Source organism: Platalea leucorodia, assembly GCF_965183815.1.
Source record: "Platalea leucorodia genome assembly, chromosome: 2".
NCBI classification, from domain to species: Eukaryota; Metazoa; Chordata; class Aves; order Pelecaniformes; family Threskiornithidae; genus Platalea; species Platalea leucorodia.
In genome coordinates, this window is record NC_138824.1 from 93,626,415 (window position 1) to 93,648,146 (window position 21,732).

General features: G+C 64.2%; 1 protein-coding gene across 6 annotated transcripts in view; it reads right to left on the bottom strand.

Annotated features, from left to right (window-relative positions):
* Positions 1 to 21,732, bottom strand: part of BCOR (BCL6 corepressor) — an 82,626-nt gene that overhangs the window by 48,823 nt on the left and 12,071 nt on the right. Inside the window, exon 1 of one of the 6 annotated variants that reach the window (XM_082337989.1) lies at positions 9,721 to 9,791. The exons of 4 other annotated variants lie outside the window; for them this stretch is intronic. The gene's annotated coding sequence lies outside the window, so the exon portion shown is untranslated. Of the gene's footprint in view, positions 1 to 9,117; positions 9,691 to 9,720; positions 9,792 to 21,732 lie in introns of those variants that run through there. One more of the 6 variants, XM_082337988.1, reaches the window with a different exon arrangement.

Here is a 21,732-nt window from a genome sequence, read left to right on the forward strand (position 1 = left end):
GGGAGCGGTGCTCCGCCAGCCCGGTGCCCGCGGGGTCCCCGGCGCTGCGGGGCTCTCCCCCGTAGCGAGGAGGGGTTTCCAGCCCGCCCTCCGGCCCGCCGAAAAGCCTTATCAGAAGTTGAGCTCGGCTCTCGGTTTGGCTTTTGGGAAGGGCGAGGGGGAGCCCCGCAGCAGCCGGGAAAGCCGCGGCGGCAGCTGCGCGGCGGCAGCCGGCGAGCTCGCCCCCGCGGCGCGGCCCCGAGCAGCCCTTCCCCGGGAGGGCCGGGCTCCCCGCCCCGCACCGGGCTCCCCGCACCGGGCTCCCCGCCCCGCACCGGCCCGGCGGCGGCGGCAGCGCCCGACCCCTTCCCGCAGCAAACCTCCCGCCGAGGGGCCCCTCCGCCGCGGCCGCCCCCCGGCCCTGCCCCGGGCGATGACCCCGCAAGCCCGCGGCGGCCCCGGCCCCACCGCGCAGCCCGCCGGCAGAGCCGCCTTTCCACCTTCAGCCCTTTCCCTCGTAAGGGAAAAAAAAGAGGGAAAAACACCAATAACCTAAAACACGAGTCCAACTTCACTCGCGGTACAACCGCCTGGCAGCAAAGGAGTGTGCCGCAGGCTCTCAGCGGGCCCTTTGTTGGGCACAGCTGGAATTCGAGTGTAAATCCCTGTACCTCCTTCCCCACCCTTACTTATTTTTGTATCAGCGGCAAAGTTAGAGGAGAGGTGGAATTTACTGAACGGAAGCAAGGGAAAAATAAATCAACTCGAGGAAGCCTTTCCTCGCCCAGTTTGACTCCTAGCGTTACCCAAATTGTGCACCTCTAAGGGAAAACCACGACACGACAACTTTCTCCGAAATCTGTGTACCGCACAAACTCTTGAAGAGGCCACGGGAGCTGGAAGCGCACTTTCTAGGTGCTTACATGCAGTTTGGGAGCCAGCACCAGCAAGGGGAAATAGCTGATTTTATTGGAAGCGCATCTCCATCTTGGCCCGACTCCTGCCAAAGGGCAGCGCTCCCCACGCAGGTAAGGTGCTTCGCACCAACGTGATTCCTCTCCAATCGACTTCCAAATCGGATTCACCGACAAATGATGCCAGTACCTATTCGCAGGTCAGTAGCATCGACTATTCATTGCCTATACGTAGCTAGAAATCTGCTGGCCTGGTAAAAACCACTGCTAACAAAACAATGTCAGCAGAGGCTGCAACACACTCTTGTGAGAGACCGGCGATTCGTGCCTACTGAGGCTCTTTCAGCACAAAGGCTTTTAGAGGAAGAAGAGAGAGAAGGGGGGAAAAAAAGGAGGGAGGGCTCTCGTGTTTCAGGGCTGCTGTCCCCTGGGAACCAAGAACCAAGTGTAGCTTCAATCAAATGCTGACTTCTCCTCCGGGAGCTCAGTAGGAAACCTGATCTCACTAGCTCATGCCTGCCTCCATGCATATAGGCTGGGTTTTCTTTCATACCAGCAATTTGTATAAAGAGGAGAGCCAATACAGTTTATTGCAAACGAGATCTTGCAGTAACGGATCTAGAGAGATATTTCTGTAGCTAAAATAAGACAACCTTCAGCCGCCTGCTCAGGGCAGGCCGCGCCGCAGCCGCCCCCGGCTCCGCACGCACGGCTCTGCCGTGGGCGCCCCTGGCACGGCACAGCACGGCGCGGCACAGCCTCCCACGCACCTCCCCGAGCCCTGCATCCTCCCCAGCTGGCAGCAGCCGCCCTGGGTTGGGTTTTTGTGCAATGCCAGGTTACACTTCCATTAAAACGCTTACCCCGGGAGATCACTTCCTGCTTGCAAGTGTTGTTCCGGCTTCCCCTGCCACTCACCACTTTAGCCAGAGCTACTTCTCTCCTCGCCCACCGCTGCGTGGAGACCCCGGGAAGCATCCAGCCCTGCCTGCTGGCCCTGGCATGGCAAAGCACGGCACGGCACGGGAGGTCTGCCGGGAGAAGGCAACCGAGTCCTCCAGGCGGAGCTCGGCATAACTTTGCACCGGGCCGCTTAATTCTGCACGGGGCTTTGCTAAGCCACTTTGTGCTTGACTACTGAAACGGCAGGAAAGGAAAACACTGCGCGGGGAGCACGACCAGGCCAGAGCAAGGTGAGCCGGGGGGACCGCAGCCTGTGGGAAGGGCTTCCCCCAACGCCCAGCTCAACCTCCTACTGCCGCGGGCAAGCCGGAGAGGCTTAGCACACAACCCAGCACGCCGGGGCGTGGGAGCAAAGGGGATTGCCCGGGGATCAGGGATCCCTGTAGGATCTCTCCATAGCCAGGAGCTTTCACATGGAGAAAGTTTGGCTCAGGGAGGGAATTTACACTTAGAAAGAAGAGGAGCTCAGCCCACCCTTTCTCGTGCCATTAGCGAGTTCTCTGTGAATTTCAAGGAGAGCCAAGAATACGCCCCTCCGGCTTTGATTTCACTTCTCTGTCCCTACCTGCCACCCCGCGCAAATGCCATACTCAAGCAGTGGCTAAAGGAGCCCCGCAGAGCTCTCCCACCCGCTCCAGGAGAGCCCCGGCTGCAATGCCGCCCCGCTCCTGGGGAGCCTGGGGGACAGGCAGCAGCGGGTGAGGGAGCAGCAGCCTCACGGCACCCGGCCCACGCAAGCACAGGGACAGCCGTCGGGCTGCCCCAGGCGCGGGGTCTGCTGCCTGTGCAAGTATGGGCGTACTTCTCTCTGCTATCAACTGCGCCAGGCGCCAGCTACTCCGATACTCCCGTGGAGGAGGAGATCTGACTTTTGCAACCGAGGATACAGGCCCAAATGCTTTGTAATATGCAAATACTGAGGCCCCTAGGTGAGGTATTCCCGAGCGTTAAATGAACACCTGGGCTAAGAGGGAGAGCTACTCCAGCTGAAAATGAAAAGCAAAACGCGCCCTGGAAAAGAACAGGCAGGCTGGCACGCTGCGACCCACCGCAGGCCGTCTGGAGGTGCACGGGGAACGACCCCGCCGCAGAGCTGCCCCGCTGCAGCCCCGGGCCGTGGGAGATCGCTTGGGGAGCTGCGGCAAGGAGAGCGCGTGTGGCTGGGAGCGCTCCGGCCCCTCCTGGCCGAGGAGCAGGCCGAGGAAGCACAATGCCAGGCTTTCCCGGTGCGGGCTTGGCCACGGAGCACGGCCCAGAGCCTCCCCCTTTCCCCAGCGCTCTATTGAACACACTCAGCTCTTTATACGAGCCATTCCCAGTGTGGCTGGTGGATTCTGCGCTTTCCACTTTAATTGTCTTATCCAAATAAAGCTTTGTTTTCCTTAGCACGACAATCCCAACATTCAGGCCGAGATTTTCATTGGACAGAGGAGATATTTTATTCTCCGATTGTTTAGAGAGTCGGGGCTTACACGGAACAGCCCCGGCTTGTGTGCCTCCGCTCACAATGGGGTCTTTGCAGCCCCGGTCCCCGTCATGTAGATTCATTTTCCGGAGCGATCGGGACGAGAATCATTTTTCTCTGAATTTCATAGCTTTCCAAGTCCACCCTAGACTTTAACAAGTCTTTCAGTTTGCACCTAGACAATAAATTTAGTTTAATTTAGCTTCCGGTCTTTAATTTTAGCAGGTCGTCTTTTTGCATGCAAATCAATATGGCAATTACCATCTAAAAGCTCGCCCAGCCCCAGGTCAATGTAAATTGATCATTGTCCGCCTTCTACAAAATAACACCGGGAGTCTGTGGTGCATAATGAGATTATACTGGAAACTGTCTTTCAGATCACAAATTATATTTCATGCTGTCAGGATCTTCTCCAAGCGGACTTCCTTGCATGTCTAATCACACGGCACCGAATCTTATTAGCTCATGAGGCCGGTTTGGGGTGCGAGGAGCGCTTGAGTGCGGAGGGAAAGTCCCAAATAATTCAGACAACGGTTAAGGAAAATGGGCGGGCAGGTACTGAAGCGTGCTCTCACTCGCTAACTTTTCCAGCGGTGGGAGAGAGGAGGGGAAAAAAAAATCTCCGCTCGGCCAAGAACTGCTGTCCAGCAAACGAGGAAAAATGAATTCCCTGCTGGAAAGCAGCAGAACTTTCCTAAATCCACATTTGCGACGAGTTCTTGGCCTCCTCCTTTCCGTCCCCACCTCGTCCGCCCGGCCATTCAAAGGAGCGCTGGCTGCCCGCTCCGGAGAAAGCCCCACGAAAGAGGCACTCCCCGGGGAGAGCCCCCCTGCCCGCCGCAGCCTCGGGACTGAGCGCGTCGGGCCGGAGAGAAAGGTCGCTCGCTCGGGAGCGGCGACCGCCGTGAGCCCGTTCCCCGAAAGGACAGGAGGATTAACGGGAGCTGCTCAGGGCCAGGGGAACTCCCCCTGCCTGCAGCCCGGGCCTCCGCGCTGCCTGCTGCACGCACGCAGGCAGCCGGCGAGAGCTGCTCGGCGCAGTTACGGGGGGGTTAGCCCAGCTCTCCCCGCCAGCCCGCTCGCCTCCGCTGCTCAGGTTATTGCAAAACCAAGAAAGAGAGGAGCAGGCCCGCTCTGGCCATCAATTATTTCCAAAGCGACACCAGCCTAAGGAGGAAGTATTAATCCCGGCTTCATGCTGTTCTTTCTAAGCCCGCACTAAAACGTGATCTATTGCGGTGTTCGGGGGAAAGACAGCGTATCGCGTATCACCTGTGCAACCCAACTACGCTGCAGAGTCCCAGCAAAAGCCCACACCCTTGTCAAGACGCGCAGAAATCAGAGCCCGCTTCTCCTCCGTGCCGAGCACGAATTTACTCCGAGCCGCATTTACTCCCCGGGCAACGTGGCTGCTAGAGCTACGACCTGAGCTGGAGCAGGCCTTTCGCCCATCTTTGCGGGGGCCAGTCGCCAGTCAAAGCTGAGAGATGGTTTAAACGACAGCCACAGAGCGCTAAGACTACTTTGGTATGCGCAGCACTCATTATTTTGGGCTGTGGTGGCCTGGGTCCATTTTCTCTGCAAACGGAGACCCGAAAGCATGTCAACAACTTTGTGTGGTCTCGCAGCTGCACAGATCCACAAAGTTTGCTTGCGCAGACCGTACAGGAGCCCCTGGAGCTCAGTTGCCTTGCCTCTGGCATCCCTGTTAGGGGACCTTGGCTTCTTTACCAACCTTAAAAAAAGTGAATTATCATGGGGTGGGGGAAGAGGAGGGAAAAGGGACGACAATTTCGAACCGCCTGAGAAGCTGCAGCGCTCGGCACATGCTGGTAAAGGCAGATACAGCGCGTGACACGGAGCCTGGGTTGTCCACCAGCGCAGGAATAAAGCCAAGGCACCAGTATTGTTTCAAGACCCAGTCCATATTTGGGCATTCGGTTCACACATCCTAAGTATTGCTTTAAATATTGGAATAGAGACATTCGCCAGTGTGGTTCATAATGCACTCAAATGGGAGAAGTCATTGCCGTTCGGTTGGAGATTACTAGCTTGGTCCTGCTGGTCTTTTTTTTTTTTTTTAGGGGGGGGGAAGAGAGGGAAACCCTGCTGAGTCTGTTTGCACTGGTCTCTATTAGATATGCAACAAATCTGCCATTTCCGGCGTTGCTTCTATCTAATTAGAGATGTATTTAGATGTGACGTGTAAATAAGCGCTGAGCTGCCTGCTGCCCTGGCTGCGCGGACTGCTCGGGAGCATTTCCAATAAGGCTGTAGCGCCCGGAACCAGGGCTCAGACAAAGAGGAATGGGAATGGTCTGCGCTGCAGACGAATCCAACAAAACCAGCTTTTATCTATCGCTCGAAAGCCTTAACTGCTTTTAATCTGTACCGCCCAGGCTTGCACGCCACGATCGCATCGCATCTACCGAGGCCGTCTCAGTACAAAAGGAAGCACCCACGCACGCAGCGGCTGCAAATAACCCCCCAACCCACTCGAGCCCCAACACAGACCCTGCTCTCTGCCTGCCCTTGCGCTCCACGAGGTCTCCGTGCCCCCCGTGGGCTTCCAGACACCCCAAGGCAGGTATGCCTGGCTTCTGCCTGCAGAGACACAAGCCGTGGGCTGCCCTGCGCTGTCAGCACGCCATGGCCCCGTGGGGCGAAGGGCTCTGAGCTGCCAGGGGGAGAAGTTGGCGGGACCCCAAGGCGGCCGCGGAAACTCGCTCCCCCCCCCGGGGCCGGGAACCTCCGCTGCCGGGTTTCCACTGCAGCCCGTGGGAACGGGGGGGGGGGCACGGCGGGGCCGGGGGAGGCAAAGAGCCGCCGGGGGGGGGACACCCCGCCGCTGGGGCTCGCCCACCCGGCCACCCCTCGCCCCGGGGTCCCGCTGAGCCCGAGGGGCTGCAGCGGCTTCCCCGGCCCGGCGGCCGCCCGACCCCGGCTCCAAGCACTCCTCGGAGTTTCCAGAGAGAGGAAACTCCTGGGAACGAAATAATCTGGCGCTCGCCTTGTGAACTCTTTTCCTGTTGTGGGAAACTGCTCTCACAAAGCCGTTCGATGGACGGGGCCGCGCCGGGGCCCGGGGCGCGCTGCCCCGGCCCCCCCGCCCCGGCAGCATCCCTGCGACCGCTGCTGCTGCTCCCCGCATCCCTCCAGGCCAGAGCAGCCGGCCGCGATCCCCGCTCGGCTTACAGGGTTACCAACCATTGCCACCAAAAAAAAAAAAAAAAAAAAAAAGAGAGAGAGAGAGAGAGAGAAAAGAAAAAAAAGAAAAAAAAAGAAAAAATATCGCGGTGACCTTTTCCTCTCCGACTCCCCCACTCTCCCTTTCAGGCTCCGGTTCCTGAGCTCGCAGGGAGCCTGAGCGGCTGTCTAGACCGATCTATCACAGACGGACAAACAATACCAGGAGAAGCCCCTGCCCGGTCCCTCAGCCTCCACCACTCACCTTAGAAATGGCGAAGAACAGAAAAGTGACCGCGATACAATCCTCCCCGGTATATTTATAGCCTTCCACACAGCCCACCTTCATGCCTGACAAATGAGATTTTGTCTGCTCTCTCAGCGTACGCTCCAATAAACACACACACACTTTTTTTTTTTTTTTTTTGGTGCCTGTTTGTTTTTGGTAACATTCCGGGCTCGTCCCTCCGACCTCGGGGCGGGCGAGGGCCCTCCCCACCCGTGCGGGGAGGCAGGTTTGGGGATACCCGGGGCGGGAGGGGCTGGGGCGGGCGGGGGGGGGGAAGAGCAAGAGGGGACCCGGCCGCTCGTCCACACGCATCCTTCCAACCTGGAAACTTCAATGTCCGTATTCATCACGCCCCTTCGCACCCAGCCTCCCCCCCCCTCACCCGAAGTGCTCCCTGGTCCCTGCCAGCCCTCCGGGTTGCGTATTAAAGAGGTATATACGGGGCGAGGAGCCGGAGGTCCAACGCTGCAAAAGGCTGGGGAATAACTAATGAGCTGTGCAGCCCATTGATCCGGTGCATACTTCCTAATTAACTCTGAGTCACCTATTTGTGACAGCAATTCAAAGAACTGCACCAGGGATAAACTGCAACCCCGGCGCGCGAAGGCAACCGGGGGGCGGGGGGGAGGAATTTGCTCCTAATCCTCCTAAAAGCAATTAGGGTGAGCGCTGCGCTGGCTACCTCTCGGGAAGAAAAAAAGAAAGGAAAGAAGAAAAAAAAAAAAAAACAACCACCCAGCGGCTCCGGCAGCAGAACCGAAAGGAAACGAATCGGTGTGTCGCAAGCGCGACGGCACCGGGCTCCAGACAGACAGACAGCCAGGCGAGCTCCCGCGTCTCGGGGAGGAAAGCGGGCGGGAGCGGCGGCCGGAGACCCCGCACCGCCCGCGCTCGCCCCCAGCTTTGTTCCCAAGCGGCCCTTGGCGGGGCACGGCTCTCCCCGGCCGCCCCCCGCGGCAGGGCCACCGGGAGGGGGGGGGGGGGAGAAAAAGTTAATAGAAACCTTTGGAAAATCCGGGCTTTGCTACGGGGCTGCGTGGTGCGGGCTGGGCTCTCCTCTCCCCGCCCCCCCCCCCCTTTTAATACAAACACGAATACAAAAGCTGCAGGCTCCACAGAGCAGATGAAAGCAATGAACGGAGTTTCTGGAAAAGATTCATTAGTGGGAATTAATGCTGCGAGGAGCTCCGAGGCGATACCATTAAAGCCAGTCCTCACACTTTGTCAGTTTTACACCGCTCACTACGATCGGGGCTTGCCCTTTTTTTTTTTTTTTTTTTTTTTTTTGTCGGGGGAGAGAGGGAGGTGCTCTTCGCCTCCCCCTCGCCCCCTCCGCGATCAGCAAAGCCGGGATCCGACAGACATCGCGGAAACGAGAGAGGGAGGAAAGGGGAAAGAAAAAAAAAAAAAAAGCACACACAACACACACACACATCGAGAAAGAAAGAGGAACGTGAACGCTCCGCAGCCCTCGCCCCCGGACTCGCTCCGCGAACATCAAATGCATGCCTCATATGCTGCGCAGAGCCGCCCCACTTGGCCCCGGCTTCACAAAGCAGCAGCCCCCGCTGCCTCCCCGCCCGGCCGTCCCCCTCCGGCCGGCCCTTTGATGGCGAGCCCCGAGCCTCCCTCCGGCTCCCTCTCCAAACTGCATTTTGGGGCTGACTAAACTTCCGTGTCACGCCGGACCTCACGCCAGCGCCGCTCCGCGCAGGGGAAAGCCCCGGGCCGCCCTGCCCCACGTGCGCGGCGGCGCCCGCCCCGCCGGGGCGGGGGAACGGGGGGGACGGGGGGGGAGCCGTGCCCCGGGCTCTCCCGGCGGGGGGAAGGCAGCCCGCAGCGGGCTCTCCCCGCCGCTCACCTGCCCGCCGCCCCCGGACCGCCCGCCGCTCTCGGCGGGGAGCGCCGAGCCCCGGCCCGCCCGGCGCGGGAGCCCCGGAGCCCCGCACCGCGCCGCTGCCCCGGCGCCTTCCCGATCGCAAAGTGCGAGACGGCGGGAACACCACCGCCACCGCCAACCCCCCACACACACAGGCGCACCGGAGCCGACAGCGCGACCGGCAGCTTCCCCCCCCCCCCCCCCCCCCCCGCCGCCCCGAACAGGCATCCTCACAACCAACTGCCTCCAAACTTCCCCGCCGCAGCCCCGGAGCCGCACCGGGAGACCCCTCTCCCCCCCGCCACCCCGCGCCGTAACTTTCGGCCGCGCCGCCGCGCTGCCGTCCCCGCGGCGGAGCCAGGGGAGGCCCCCGGTCGCCGCGGGACCCGGCGGCGGCGGCGGCGCTTCCGCACGGGAGCTGTTCGCGGAGCGGAGCACTGACCTTCCTGCCGCGCCGCCGGGCTGCGGCGTGCGCGGTCCCAGCCGCGGGTTCCCACACCGTCGCTTCCCCCCGCTGCTCTCCCGGGAAGGGCAGCCCCGGCGGGGGGGTGTGAGAAAAGTTTCCCGATCCCCTTCCCCCTCTCCGTGGGTGCGTGTGCCGCGGCTTGCTCCGGCGCGGGCGGGCCGGGGAAGGAGTGCGGGAAGGCAGGGAGCTGCAGGGAGCGGGGCGGGGGGGGCCGGAGCGCGGCCGCCGCCTGCGCCGACGGGGCAGGTGCCCGCGGGAAGGGCTTTGCTCCTCGGCTCGGCTGGGCTCAGCGGCGGGAGCGGGAGCGGCAGCCCGCGATGCTCATTCCGGCTGCCGGCTCTGGTTTGGCAGCGCCATGTTGCTGGCTTGCTCCGGGCGAAGTTCCTGCGCTGGCGAGCGCGGCGCTCCCCACATCTCGCCCGCGCCGCCGTCTCCCGTGCCCTGGCCGCCGCGGCTTTGTGTGTGTGTGGCTGGGGATTTAATTCTCCTCCTCCTCTTCTCCTCCTCTCTCTCTCTCTTTTTTCTTCCTCTTCCCCCCCCCCCCCCCTTTAGTCCGCCGGGAAAGCCGCTCTTCCTCACCTTGCCGCTGGGAGACCGGGCTCCGTCTGCTGCACGCTGCGCTCCCCTCGCATCCCCCCTCCCTCTCTCCCTCCTCCTCCTCCTCCTCCTCCTCCTCCTCCAGCCGCCGCCTCCCCTCCCTTCCCCTCCCCCCGGGCAGGCGCTGCACCGAGGGAGCCGCCGCCAGCAGCAGCGGCAGCAGCGGCAGCAGCAGCGCCGCCACCGCTTTTTCCCTCTGCAAGTTTCCCCCTCCCCTGGCTGCGTTTCCCTGCCCAGGCAGGGCTCGCCCGGCCGCTCGCCCGCTCCCCCCCCGCCTTTGCCCTGACTAATTGATTTGCCCCCCCTCGCCGCGCCGCCGGCCCCTCGCCTGGCCCGGCCCGCTCCCCCCGCCTGGCACAGGTCGCTGCCAAGCTGCGGCGCCCCGGGGGGACTCCGCGCTCCCCGGCCGGCAGGGAGAGGAAAGCCGCCCCCCCCCGCCGCCCCGCCGATACTCCCCTCGCTCGCTACCCAGAAGGCCAGTGGAGAACCGCAATTACCATAAAGCTCCGCTCACTCCGCTCCGCCAAGCTGTCAAAACCCCGGCGGCGGCGGCGGCGGCGCTGCCAGACATCGCTGCGAGGCTCCGCGGCGGGTCGCGCCGCGCTGCCGCCCCCCGCCGCCCCGCTCGCCCTCGGCCCCTCCGCCGTACGCCCCCGGCCCTGCCGCCCCGCTCCCGCCGGCGCGCCCCGCCACAGCCTGGGCCCCCCCGGGCGCTGCCCCCCGCGCCCCCGCCCAGACCCGCCGCCTCCGGGTTCCCCCCGTCGCGCAAGGGCATCCCTGCCGCCCCAGGGACCCGCCGAGGGCTGGCAGCCGTCCTGACCCCCCCCACGGGTCACAGCGCGCACGGACCCTCTCGCTCGCACCCTCCCTCGCACCCGTGGAGGGGGGTTCCCCCCACCCCCTGCCCCGGGGCCCCTCTCCGGTCCCACCCGCCGCCCCCAACTTCGCGTGGTCCGCGGCTCGGCCGCGCTGATTTGCGCTTTCCCTCCGGTCCCCTTCTCCGAGCTCTGAGTCGGGATGGAAAAAAAGCCGCTCGTTTGTCAACGTCTGCATTGCGCGGGGCGGGGGGGCCGGGGGGAGGCTTATTAAGGCGCGTTTTCGCCTGATCCGGCTTTGGCAGCCCTTAACGCGGTTTTTACCGCGTGTGAGCGGTGTGGCAACCCGGGGTGGGGTGGCGACTGAAGCGCCGTTTCCCTCGCCGGCATTTCTACGGCTGCTTTAAGATTTCTGCCCGGGTTGAGGAGCCCTTTAATCTCCGGGTTGGTAGTTATCGGCTGCATCTATTTACTTTGGCAAGGCAACTTTTGGCTCGGCGAGCTCGACTCGTAAATTTCACGTTCATCACGGCCCATCCCCGCCGATACTCTCCGGTTTGGTCCCGCGGCGTGGAGGCTCCCGGGCCGGCCCCGGGGCGGCCCCGGCCGCAGGGCCCCGCAGCTCCCCCGCACCGCCCGGCGCCTTCCCGGGGAAGCGGGGAGTTTTGCCACCTCAGCGTCGCCGGCTCCGCCGCATCGAGCCCCTTTCTCGCCGCCGCCGCCGCTCCGTGTGGGAGCGACTGCCAGCCAAACGCCAGGCGATTAACGCGGACAGCTCGCCCCGGGGGACGGGGGGGCGGGGGAGAGGATTTTTAATCGCCACGTCCAAGACCCTGCGCGAAAAGGCTGCGGAGACGCTGCGAGCTGCGAAAGCTTTGCTCGCCGAGGGCGCGCAAGCAGCAAGCAGGGCGGTGAGGATTCAGCGCCAGAGCAGGACTGCCGGGGCTGCCTGCCTGCTCGCCGCCGCCGCTGCTTATCTCTGGAGATGGAAAAGCACGAGTTCCCCAAAGTTGTCCCTACCAAAGCCCCCCCCCCCCCCCCCAAAAAATCCAGAAGTTTTTAATCGAGAATCTAAGCCACGTCTGGAAAAAAAGCGGGGGTCGCCAGATGTTCGGGGAGGGGGACGCAGAGAGCACACGCCCGCAGCCGGGTCACGGCCAGAGGGGTTGGCATTTCATGAAACTGCCATCACGGGGCTTTGGGTTTTCGCTACGTCTCTCTTAAAAAACTCGCCCCGTCTCAAAGCAGAAGTGAAATACCCACCGGCTGAAACCCGAAACTCCAGCCGCACCGCTCGGCTTCCTCGCAGGGGAGCCCGGGGAGCCGCCGAGCAGCAGCGGCGGCCGGGCTGCGGTCCCGGGGTGCCGGCCGGCAGGACGCACGGCCCCGGGCAGCCGCCGGGCTTATTCCCGGCGCGGCGGGCCACGCATCTGAAAAGGCTCCCACACGTTTTTTTAATCTCCGATAACAAGCAGAAGGACACCTGGCCTATTACGCTGTAAAGCTATTTTTTATAAAGATGTTTTAGGGCTAGACATTAAAAGTTATTAGACTGAACACACGTGAGTTACAGGCACACAGCTGGAGGAAAGGCCTCTGTTGGTTCGGGCTTTTTTTTTCCCCCTTTCCTAGGGAAAACCTCATTAAAATTGCTTCTTTCGGTAGGAAAGCAGAACTAGCCCGTCTCCCGGCGAGGTGGCCGCAGCCGCGGCTTCAGGGCTGCATCGGTCCGGGCTTTGTCTCTCCCCGCAGGTCCGGACCTGCGGTGCCGCCGGCCCGCACTCGCAGCACAGCAGCCGCCCGCTTCCCTCTCCCGGGGCTGCAAACTCCGGATCACATGTGTGCGCCTACAGCGTGGGGCTGGGTGGTTGGGGCTGGCTTGGGTTTGGTTTTTTTTTTTTTTTCCTTTAACTAATGACTTCAAGTTATCTCGGGGTAAACTCGCTCCACTTTTATTTTTAACCGTAGTTAAACTTTCTTTCTTTGTGAACGCAGTTTCCTCCGTGGCGGGGAGGAACAGACCCGCGCTTGTTCGCCTCTGTGCCTTTTTTGTTCCCCGGGTCCCCGAGCTTTGCAGCGGGAGGCTGGCGGCTCCCGGCGAAGACATTGGGGCTTCAGTTCGCTCCTCCCGCGGCCTGGCTCGGCCCGGCTGCGCGCCGCGCCACCTTCCCCTGCCGCGGGTACCGCCGAGCTAACCCCGGGAAATTCAGAGCATGCTCTCGCCTTCGCGGATTACCGGGCCGCTTCTCCCCCCCTTCCCACAGGCCCCGGAGGGAGCTGACCCGCGGGTCAGGCCGCTGCACATTGCTCTCTCCCCCCCGGGAGCGGAGGGGGGGCTCGGCGGAGATGCTCGGGGCTCCGCGCTGCTGCTGCCGCCGCGGCCGCTGCGGAGCCAGGCGAGGATGCGCTCGCAAAAAAACGGCTGCTCCGATAATGCTAAGTACTTAACCTCCTCGTAAAGACAAATCCATTGTTAATGGCAGAATGGGCTTCTCGCAGGAGGCTTCCAAGTGGGATGGCTTTACGCCGGCTCTCATTTACCTCCAGCGCCGCCTCTAATTAGAAGCTTTGCCCCCCTCCTCCTCCGCCCCCGGCCCGCGCACCTCAGAAAGTTGGGGGTTAAACGGCAGGAGCGGCGAGGCCGGGCACCCAGCCCCCTCCTCGCCCCGCTCTCCCGGCCACCGAACGGCCACCGGAGCCCGCGGGTCGCCCGGGCAGGCGAAACGAGAGAGAGAGAGGGGAGGCGAAGGTAAAATGAATTAATGCGAGCGAGGTGCTCAGCCAGCCTGGTGATGAGTGCTAGGAAAAGCCTATAAATAACAGATCACTGTCCTAAGCTCTGAATTGCCCTGCTTGAGTGTGTCTTAAATCAGACCTTTATCATTGCTTATTGTAAGGCTGTTTTTAATGGAAGTGTAGAAATCTGAATAACAAAACAAGACAAGCCTCAATTGGCGTTATACAGGGTCTGCAGCGCTTTCAGACCTGACACGGTGCCAGCATATTGTTACACCGCCACGCAAACTCCCCGTGCAATCAAGGGGGTTTTGCATAGCAGAAGTACTATAATTTTACTTCGTAGTTCAGGGCTACTCTGTTGACAGGAGATCCATTATTTTCTCTCCCTCTCCCCAGAAAAGCCCGAGACGCGCTCGGTTCACGGACTAAGCGCCGCTATCTTTCTTACAAAGGCGAATGACAAATCTCTCCGGTTGTCTTCGCTTTGCTCCGCACCCTTTCCCCGCTCCACAGAAGAGCGGAGATGCCCGCGGTCCTCCGGGTCCCCCTTTGCCGCTCGGAGCGGAGAGCCCGGGAGAGACGGGCAGACAAACAGACGCACGTCTCGGCCAGCCTCCAGCCGGGAAGCTCGGCCTGCCGACCGCCGCCCCGGGGCCGGCAGCCGCCGCGGCCGGGGGAAGCGCTCGCCGGGCCCGGGCACAGCTCGGTGGGGAAGGCGCAGCGCCGAGCCCGCCGGGGCGGCCGCGGGGGGACGGGCCGGAGGGACGGCCCCTGCCCCGGGCTGGGGAAGGGGGGCGGCAGCCCGGCTGCAGGAGGAGGGCAGGCTGGCTGCGAGCTGCCCCCTCCACCTCTCCCACTCGCATACCTCGGCCATTTTGTCTGCTTGCGGCGCGCCTGTGTGTGTGCGTGTGTCCCCGGCCGCCCCCGCCCCGTCCCCTCGGGCAGCGGGCTGCTGCGGGGCGCTGCCCCGGGCCCAGGGGCCGGGCCCTGCCGGTGGCGGGGCGGGCGGCCCGGGCGGGCAGGAGGAGGTGAGGGGAGGGCCGCCGGCGGCCCCGGCCGCTCCTGCCAGCGGGGAGATGCAGCCGCCAGGCAAGGCCCTGCAGGGGAGGGGGCGTGCGCCGCACAAGTCTGGAGAGGAGTAAAAATAGCGCCGGCGAGGTTGCCGCTCTCCTCGCCTCCCCCCAGCCCGGAGGGGGGCAGCGGGCGGCGCGGCGGGGAGGGCGCCGGGGGAGGACGGGGGCCGGGGCCAGACAAAACCCCGGCCCCGGCCGGAGAGCGGCGCGGGCGAGGTTGAGCCTTCGCCTTTGAAGGGGATGCGCGGGAGCCGGGGGCTGCCCCCCCCTTTTCCCGGTGGGGGTCCCCCAGTGCCGGGGGGCGCGGGCTGCGCCCCGGCCCCGGCCCTCGGCGGCCTGGGAGGAGCGGCGGCTCGGCGGAGAGGCACGGCAGCCACCCGGCTCCCGAGTTTAAATATAATACGGCGGCCGGGGGAACCGCCATGGATTGAAGGTGTGTTTGTGCAGACTACAGCTTGTATGTTAATAATTGGATACAGTCGATGAATCACCTCCGTCCTCCTTCTGGTTTTGTTTTTGTGTTGTGTTTTGTTTCGCAGGGGGTGGGGAGAGAAAGCGAGGAGACGATGCCGTGGCTCGGCGCTTGAATACCAATTCCGCGCCGGGGTTCATAAACACTGGGGTTATTCACTCCGCCCCAGAGGTGACAGCGGAGGCCTCCGCCGCCCTCCGCGCCCGCGCCCCGCGGCGCGGCCCCGGGCCTCGCCGGCGTGCGGAGCGGGATTTGCGTCCCGGCTGGAAGCCCGGCAGCGGCGGGTGGCTCGCCGCGGTGCATACATATGAAACGAGAGCCTGCAACATCAAAGCGGCAGCGGAGCGGGGGCAGGGAGGGGCTCTCGGTGTGTACACGTGTGTACTTTTCCAGAGAAAAGCCCCTAATTTTTCAAATCGGATCCTTCCCCCCCCCCCCCCCCGTTTCACTCGCATGGCAGACACGCGGAGAGATTCTTTAGTCCTGTACTTAACACTTCACAGTGTTTTTAGCAATTAAGGCGAGAGGGGGGTGGGTATAAAGATAAGCCACTTTTTCGCCCTGCAAGTGTGAAAGATAAGATAACAGTAAGCTGGGGCAAAACGTCTGCTTACAACCTCCCCCCAGCGATTCTGATCGGTCACCTCTTATCGCAGAAAATGTTCATTTCGAAAGGAGCTTCAAAAAAACAAGGGAAAATAAAAGTATTTTCCGTTCAGAAATGCCATTTAAAACCCCGTCCTCACTTCATCTCCCTACGTCGTCGTCCCCGTGTCCCCCCCCCGCCGCCGCGGTACCCAAACCAGGGCAGCAGCCGCTTCCCAGCGCGCCTCTCGGAAGCCGAATCACGCAGGTAATCAGGGGATTGAAACCTGCCAGGCGCCGAGAGCGGCGGCGCTCCCCGCTCCGCCGCGCTCCCCGGCCCTGCCCGCCCGCCGCCCCCGTGGCAGGCGGGGGACGCGGGCCGCCTTACCGACCCCTCGCTGCCCGTAAAGCGGGCAGGGAGCTGCGCTGGGGAGAGCCCCACGCCGGCACCACAGGAGGCGGCGGGTGAGGCAGAACGAGAGCCGGGCTGCCTTTTCCAGGTCGTTTCGCAGCAGCACCCCCGACGGCATCGGGGCGGCGGGGCTGCAGGAGGGGGCGGCGATGCTCCCCCCCGGCCTGCCCCCCGCCGAGCTGCAGGAGCCGCTGCCGCGCTCGGCGTCGAGTCGCTTCTGCTTCCTCCCCCTCCCCGAGCCCCCCCGGCCGCTTCCTACCCCGCGGCCGCCCCCGCGCCCCGCCGCCCGGCAGGCAGAGGCGGCGGCCGCGGGCGGGCACGGCGCCCAGCGCACACGGCGCTGGCCCTGCCCTCCGCGGCACCGGGCAAGGCCCCGCCGCGCCCGCCCCGGGGCCCGCGGGCAGGATGCGGGCATCGCTCCTCCCCGGCCGCCGGGCAGCGGGGCTCGGCGCGCCCACGCCCGCCACGGCCACGGCCGGGGCTAGGCGCTGCTTCCCCGTCCCCGGGGGCCTCCCCCCCAGGCCCGGAGTTTCCCCCTCCCGTCCTTCAGCCGTCGCCACCTGCGATAAGGCGAGATGCCGAGTAGAAAAGGTTTCCCGACACCTCCCCGAGGGCAAGGCGCGGCCGCCCCGTGTCCTCGTCGCCCTGGGAAACCTTCTCACGGGCCTCCACGCGAGGCAGCGGAGTGTGTGTGGCGTGGGCGGGCGGGCGTCCCCTCGTCCCCCGGCAAAGCCACATCCAGGGCCCCGCACGGGAGCCAGGATAGCGGGGACCCCGCGCAGTCCCGACGTGCTCGGGGCCGGAGCGGAGCCGGTGGAGGGGGGCTTCCCCAGGCTCGCCGCATCCCCCATGTCCTCCCGCCGCCCTTCTCAGAAACGCGTCGGTGCCGTGCTCTCGAAGTGAGTGGGTCAGCAGCTGATGACAAGGGGAAAAAAGAAGAAGAGAGCGAGCGAGCGAAAAAAAAAAAAAAAATACCCACCCTCCCAAACCCTAGCCTGGCGCGATTACTCATCCCCAGAGTTCCCCTAAGTCAGAGAAACTTGGCGAAGTCCCAAGGCCGAGCCGTTAGCACGGTCTGAGGCTCCCCAGGCACCTTCCGCCGCGGGGCCGGGCCGAGGGCGCGGGGCACGGCGGGGGCGGAGGGCCGGGGCCCGGGGCCGGGACCGCGGCCGGGGCCGGGGCCCGGGGCCGGCGGGGCGTGCGCGTCCCCATCCTCGGCGCTCTTCGCGCTCGAGTTATTGTGGAGCGTTTTATCTTCACAGTCACATCGGCAGCTAACGAAGCTCGGCGGCTGCAGCCCACACGACTTTGGTTCTCTGCATTTATCCTTCAATAAAAGCCGATTCCTTTATTAGAAACAGGAGACGTGTCTCCTACCGCCCCTATCAAATCCCAACTGGCAAGGCGCAGCCGACACCTCCCCCTCAGCCCCCCCTGCCCGAGAGGGGCAGGCGGCACCACCCCGCGGCCTACGCCCCCCCTCCCTCCGGACCCCCCACCGCGAGCATCCCGCTCTCCCCCCCCCTCCGGCCCCCCCACGAACACGGGCAGCCCTCGCCCCCTTCCACCGGGGCGGCCAACGCCCCCTCCCCGAGGTCCCCCCCGGGCAGGAGCAGCCGGGGCCGCCTCGCCGCTGCGCGCCCCCCGCCCCGAACACCCCGAGCCGGCACCGGCAGCCGCCTCCCCCCGCTCCTCCGCCAAATCATTCGCCCCCACCAGGCGCACCCACACGACTTTCGTTCCCCTGCATTTATCGTTCAATAAAAGTCGTTTCCTTTATTAGAAACAGGAGACGCTTCTCCCACCGCCCTCACCTCATGCCCCCTCCGCGGGCGCAGCCGGCGGCCCCCCCTTCCACATCGCCCCCCGCCGAGCGCGGCCCGCCCCACGCCCCCTCGCTCCCACCACCGCCGCCCCCTAAAAATAACAATAACAGTAATAACAATAATAACAGCCGCCGTCCCCAGCAGTCGCGGCAGCCAGTCGTGTCCCCCCCCCCCCTCCACCGAGCCCAGCCACCCCCTCCCCTTCCCTCTCAAATCCCCCATCGCCAGGCGCAGCCAGCCCCCCCCCCCCGCCCGCCTTTCCCCAGGCGCAGCCAACGACCCAGCAAATCCCCTCGCCAGGCACGGCTCGGCCCCCGCCCGCCTCGCAGCCCCCCCGGGCACCGAGCAGGTCTGCGCGGCGGCTGCTGCTTGTGCGACTCCGATCGGAGCTGCCGCCGCCGCCGGCCGCTACCGGGCGGGGAAGGTTTCCCCGGGTGCCGCCGGGAGAGCCGGTGCTCGGAGGATGCCAGCCTCGCCGTGCCGTGCCGTGCCCCTCCTCCGCGCCGCGGCTGCGGGGCGAGCGCCCGGCGGAGATCTCCCCACCGAGGAGGGGCCGGGACGGAGAGAGCGTGCTGTATCGCATTAAATTAATCGCCCGGCTCCGGAGGAGGCAGGTGATTCTGCCAAACACAATGAAGGGTTTGAGCGCTGCGGAATAAAGCGCCGTTCATGGGGCCGTGGGCGGCGGTGCCCGGCTCCACCGCGGGGATCGCCGGCTCCCGGGGGATCCCGGCGCTGCTCCCCGCCGCCGCCGGCCCCAGCGCGGGGAGCTCCGGCTCGGCGCACCCCACCCTCGCCCTCGGGATGGATAAAAGGGGGGAAGCGGCGAGCAGCCGCCGCGGCAGCGGGGGAGCAGCCGCAGCCCCCGGGGACGGGAGACGGGGCGGGGGGGGGGGGGCTGCAGCCTGGCCCGTCTCCCGCCCCCGCTGTGGGGGCGGCCCCCTGGGATGAGGGGCACACATCAGCCTCCCGCGGGGCGGCAGGGGCCGAGCAGCCCGCCGGGCAGGGCCGGGCAGGGCCGGGCAGGGCCGGGCGGCCGGGAACGCGGGGCCCCCGGGCGGCCCCCGGGCGGGCGGTGCGGGGCGGGCGGCGCGGCCCCGGGTTCAGGCGGTGGCAGGCGTTGTTTTCCTCGGGAGAGCGGAGGAGGAGGAGGAAATCTCCGGGTTTTTAATGAGGGGGTGCAGCAGGGCTGAGCGCTGGGATTACACGGCGCGGAGACAGAGCTGCGGGCTGTGTGTGTGCGCGCAGGGCTGGCAGTCTCCGCCCGTCTGCCTGCTAATCGCACGTTTTCCGCTGTTAAAAAGAAACCGAGACGCTGTGGCCGAGCCCAGCGCTGTCTCTCTGACTGTGACATGAAAAGATGGCGCTCTCTCCCCTCCCCCAGCCTCCCTCTCGGCTTACACTTCCTCCCCAACAGCTTTTGCCTTCCAGTTTTTAAAGCCCTCTTTTCTCCCTTCCTTCCCCCCCTCTCCCCGGGCCGGATACCACCAGCTTCCCAGCCGATCGGTGGGTCCCTCCGTTGCGACGATTTTTTTTTTTTTTCCCTTTTTTATCTCTACCTCGCTATTTTCGCCTCTCCCTTTTCTCGGAAACCTCGATCTCCCTCTCTTTATGTCTCGCTCTTTTGTGAACTTCTACGGCTAATGGGAGGCAGCGTGCAGGAGGCAGGGGGGGGGAGAGGAAAAGCGGGGACCCAGCCGCTTCTCTCTCCCCCCCCCAATTTCCTCCCTCTCCCCCGCGGCAGCGGGGACAGGAAAGCGAGCCGGATCGCGGTGTGTGCCCGCCGGGGGGGCACCGGGAGCTGCCCGCCCACGCCGCCGAACCTGGCCGCGCCGCGGCTGCCCCCGCCGCCGCGGGAGCGCCCGACGGGGGGGGCCGCGCTGGGGCGGCGCGGCGGGAGGCATCCCCCGTCGGAGGAGTTTTACCTGCCTAGAAAATGTTTTAGGGTGCTGCGGGCACTAAGGTGGTCCCGGCTGCCCGAGCGGGGCGGAGGGACCGTCCGCAGCCCCTCTCCGAGGCAGGAGGGTGCTCTGCCGCCTGCCACCTCGCTCCCCGCGTTCATCACCAGACCGCTCCAAGTGCTAAGTTGTTTGTTTTGGGTTTGGGTTTTTTTTTTTCCTTTTTTCCAAAGCCTGCAAATTAAATTCAGCGCCGCTCTCTCCTATTTTAGTGTCTGTTATGTTAATTGCACTTAGCGCTGGGGCACTGCTCACCAGGGATGCGTGAAGGCCTCGGAGATTAACCGCAGGCTCCCGCTCGGACTTTTCTCAGCCAGCAGCGAGTTGCAAGGGGCTGCCGAGGAGCCTGCACGATCCCGTGTGCTTTTGGGGCGTGCTGCTGCCGGCCAGCCGCTCTGAATCCGGGGCCAGCGACTCTTGGCTGGGAGGTCAGGGTGGCAGCAGCTCCCTGTGGGCCCGCAGATCTATTTGCGTAAGGATTTGCATTGCGGGAGGACAGGTATTTTTCCTCCTCCTGGATGGTAAAAATGCAAAATTAGCGCGACTGTTTCTAGGCAGAGACGCCACGATTACGTGATCTTGCCGAACCTGTCGGTTGTGCTTTCTGGAGCAGCAGGGAAACTGGACACCTTTATCAATGACTCCCGGAGCCCTTCTCCCAGGCGCTGGCCGTATTTATCACTATCTAACCCCAGGTAGTCCGCGAGTGGCCGGTGGCAGCCCCTGCCCTGCCCAGGGGCAACCATGCGGCCGGCTGCGCCCCGCGGAATGACCTGGCCTCGCCGCGAAGAAGTGTGGCCTTCCCAGACGCGTCCTTTCTCCAGCGCCTCCTTCATCTATTCGTTATCAGGGGACGGCGTGTGGAGTGACTGAGCCTAATAAGTTGTCCACTTGTTCATTTCAGGAGCATTGATTTCTGGTTCCAAGGCACTCTGTTCTAGCACTGGCTACAGCTGCGGGGCATTTCGCAGCTGGTCTTTCGCCTAGACAAATATCAGCGAGAATGTGAGCGTTATTAGCCACATAAATAAATCATTAACGTGCACACAAATGTTATTTTAGCATAACTTCCAAGGAGAAAAATATCCCGGCGGGGCAGGACAGAGAGGCGCGTTTGCTTCGGACCGGCCTCGGCGCAGCCTGGCCGGCAGCGGCGGGCGGGGGTCGATGGTCGTCCGTCCGTCCGTCCCCCCGGCGCGGAGCCGGGAGGAGAGGCTCGGCTCCCCGGCTGCCGGTTGAACATTAACCGGGCCGGCCCGCCGTGGCACGGCCGCGGGGCCTTGCCTCGCAGACCTTTGTCTGCTCTCCCGGGGCCGGGCGGGGACGGCGGGTGCTTTTTCTCCCCAAACGCGACGGCGCTAATGAGATTACCGGCCGGCTGGCCCCAGCTGAGGCCGCCGAGCCCGCGGGCAGAGCCCGGCCCGCCCGCCGCAGCCGGCGGGGGCCAGCGCCCCGCTCCTCGTTAACGCGGAGCCACCGGCAGAAACGACGTTTGCTTTTCGGCCTCCCGCGAAGGGCTGCGGACCCCCCCCGGTGCCCCGGCGGCGGGGAGCGGGGAGCGGCAGCCGCCGCCGCCGCCGCCCGGGCCGCGCTGGCCCTGCCCCGCCGAGTCCCGCGGGTGCCAGTAAAGCCCTGCCTGGGAGCCCTGCCAAGGCGGTCTCGCTTTGATATTCCGCACCACGGCCGCTCCTCCGCTTGCCCCTAATCACGCAAACGCCAGCGAGCTCCGGCACTCTCCGTAATAAACACTGAGCGCGTTTCGCCGGGCTCCCAAAGTAAATATTGTATCGGAGAAGCGGGGCTGCGCTGGAAAGCTGAAATCTTCCACTTTTTCGCACTTAGCAACCGGCTGAAGCGTTGTGCGCTCCCTCCCCGAGCCAGGCTCGGTGTGATTTACTTTCTGGTTGCGATGCAGATATTCACTTGTCAGTTCAAGGGCAGGACAGAAACTGTGCAAGCGGAGTCTTGCGAACGGAAATCTCCCATTTACGAGGTTCTCCTCCACCACCAAAAGCCACCCTCCAGCACCTTTGTTCTGCACGCAGCTGCCTTTACCAGCCCCCCCGCCCCAGCCACATCTCCAGCCGACCCTTCTTCCCACGTCTCCCTTCTCG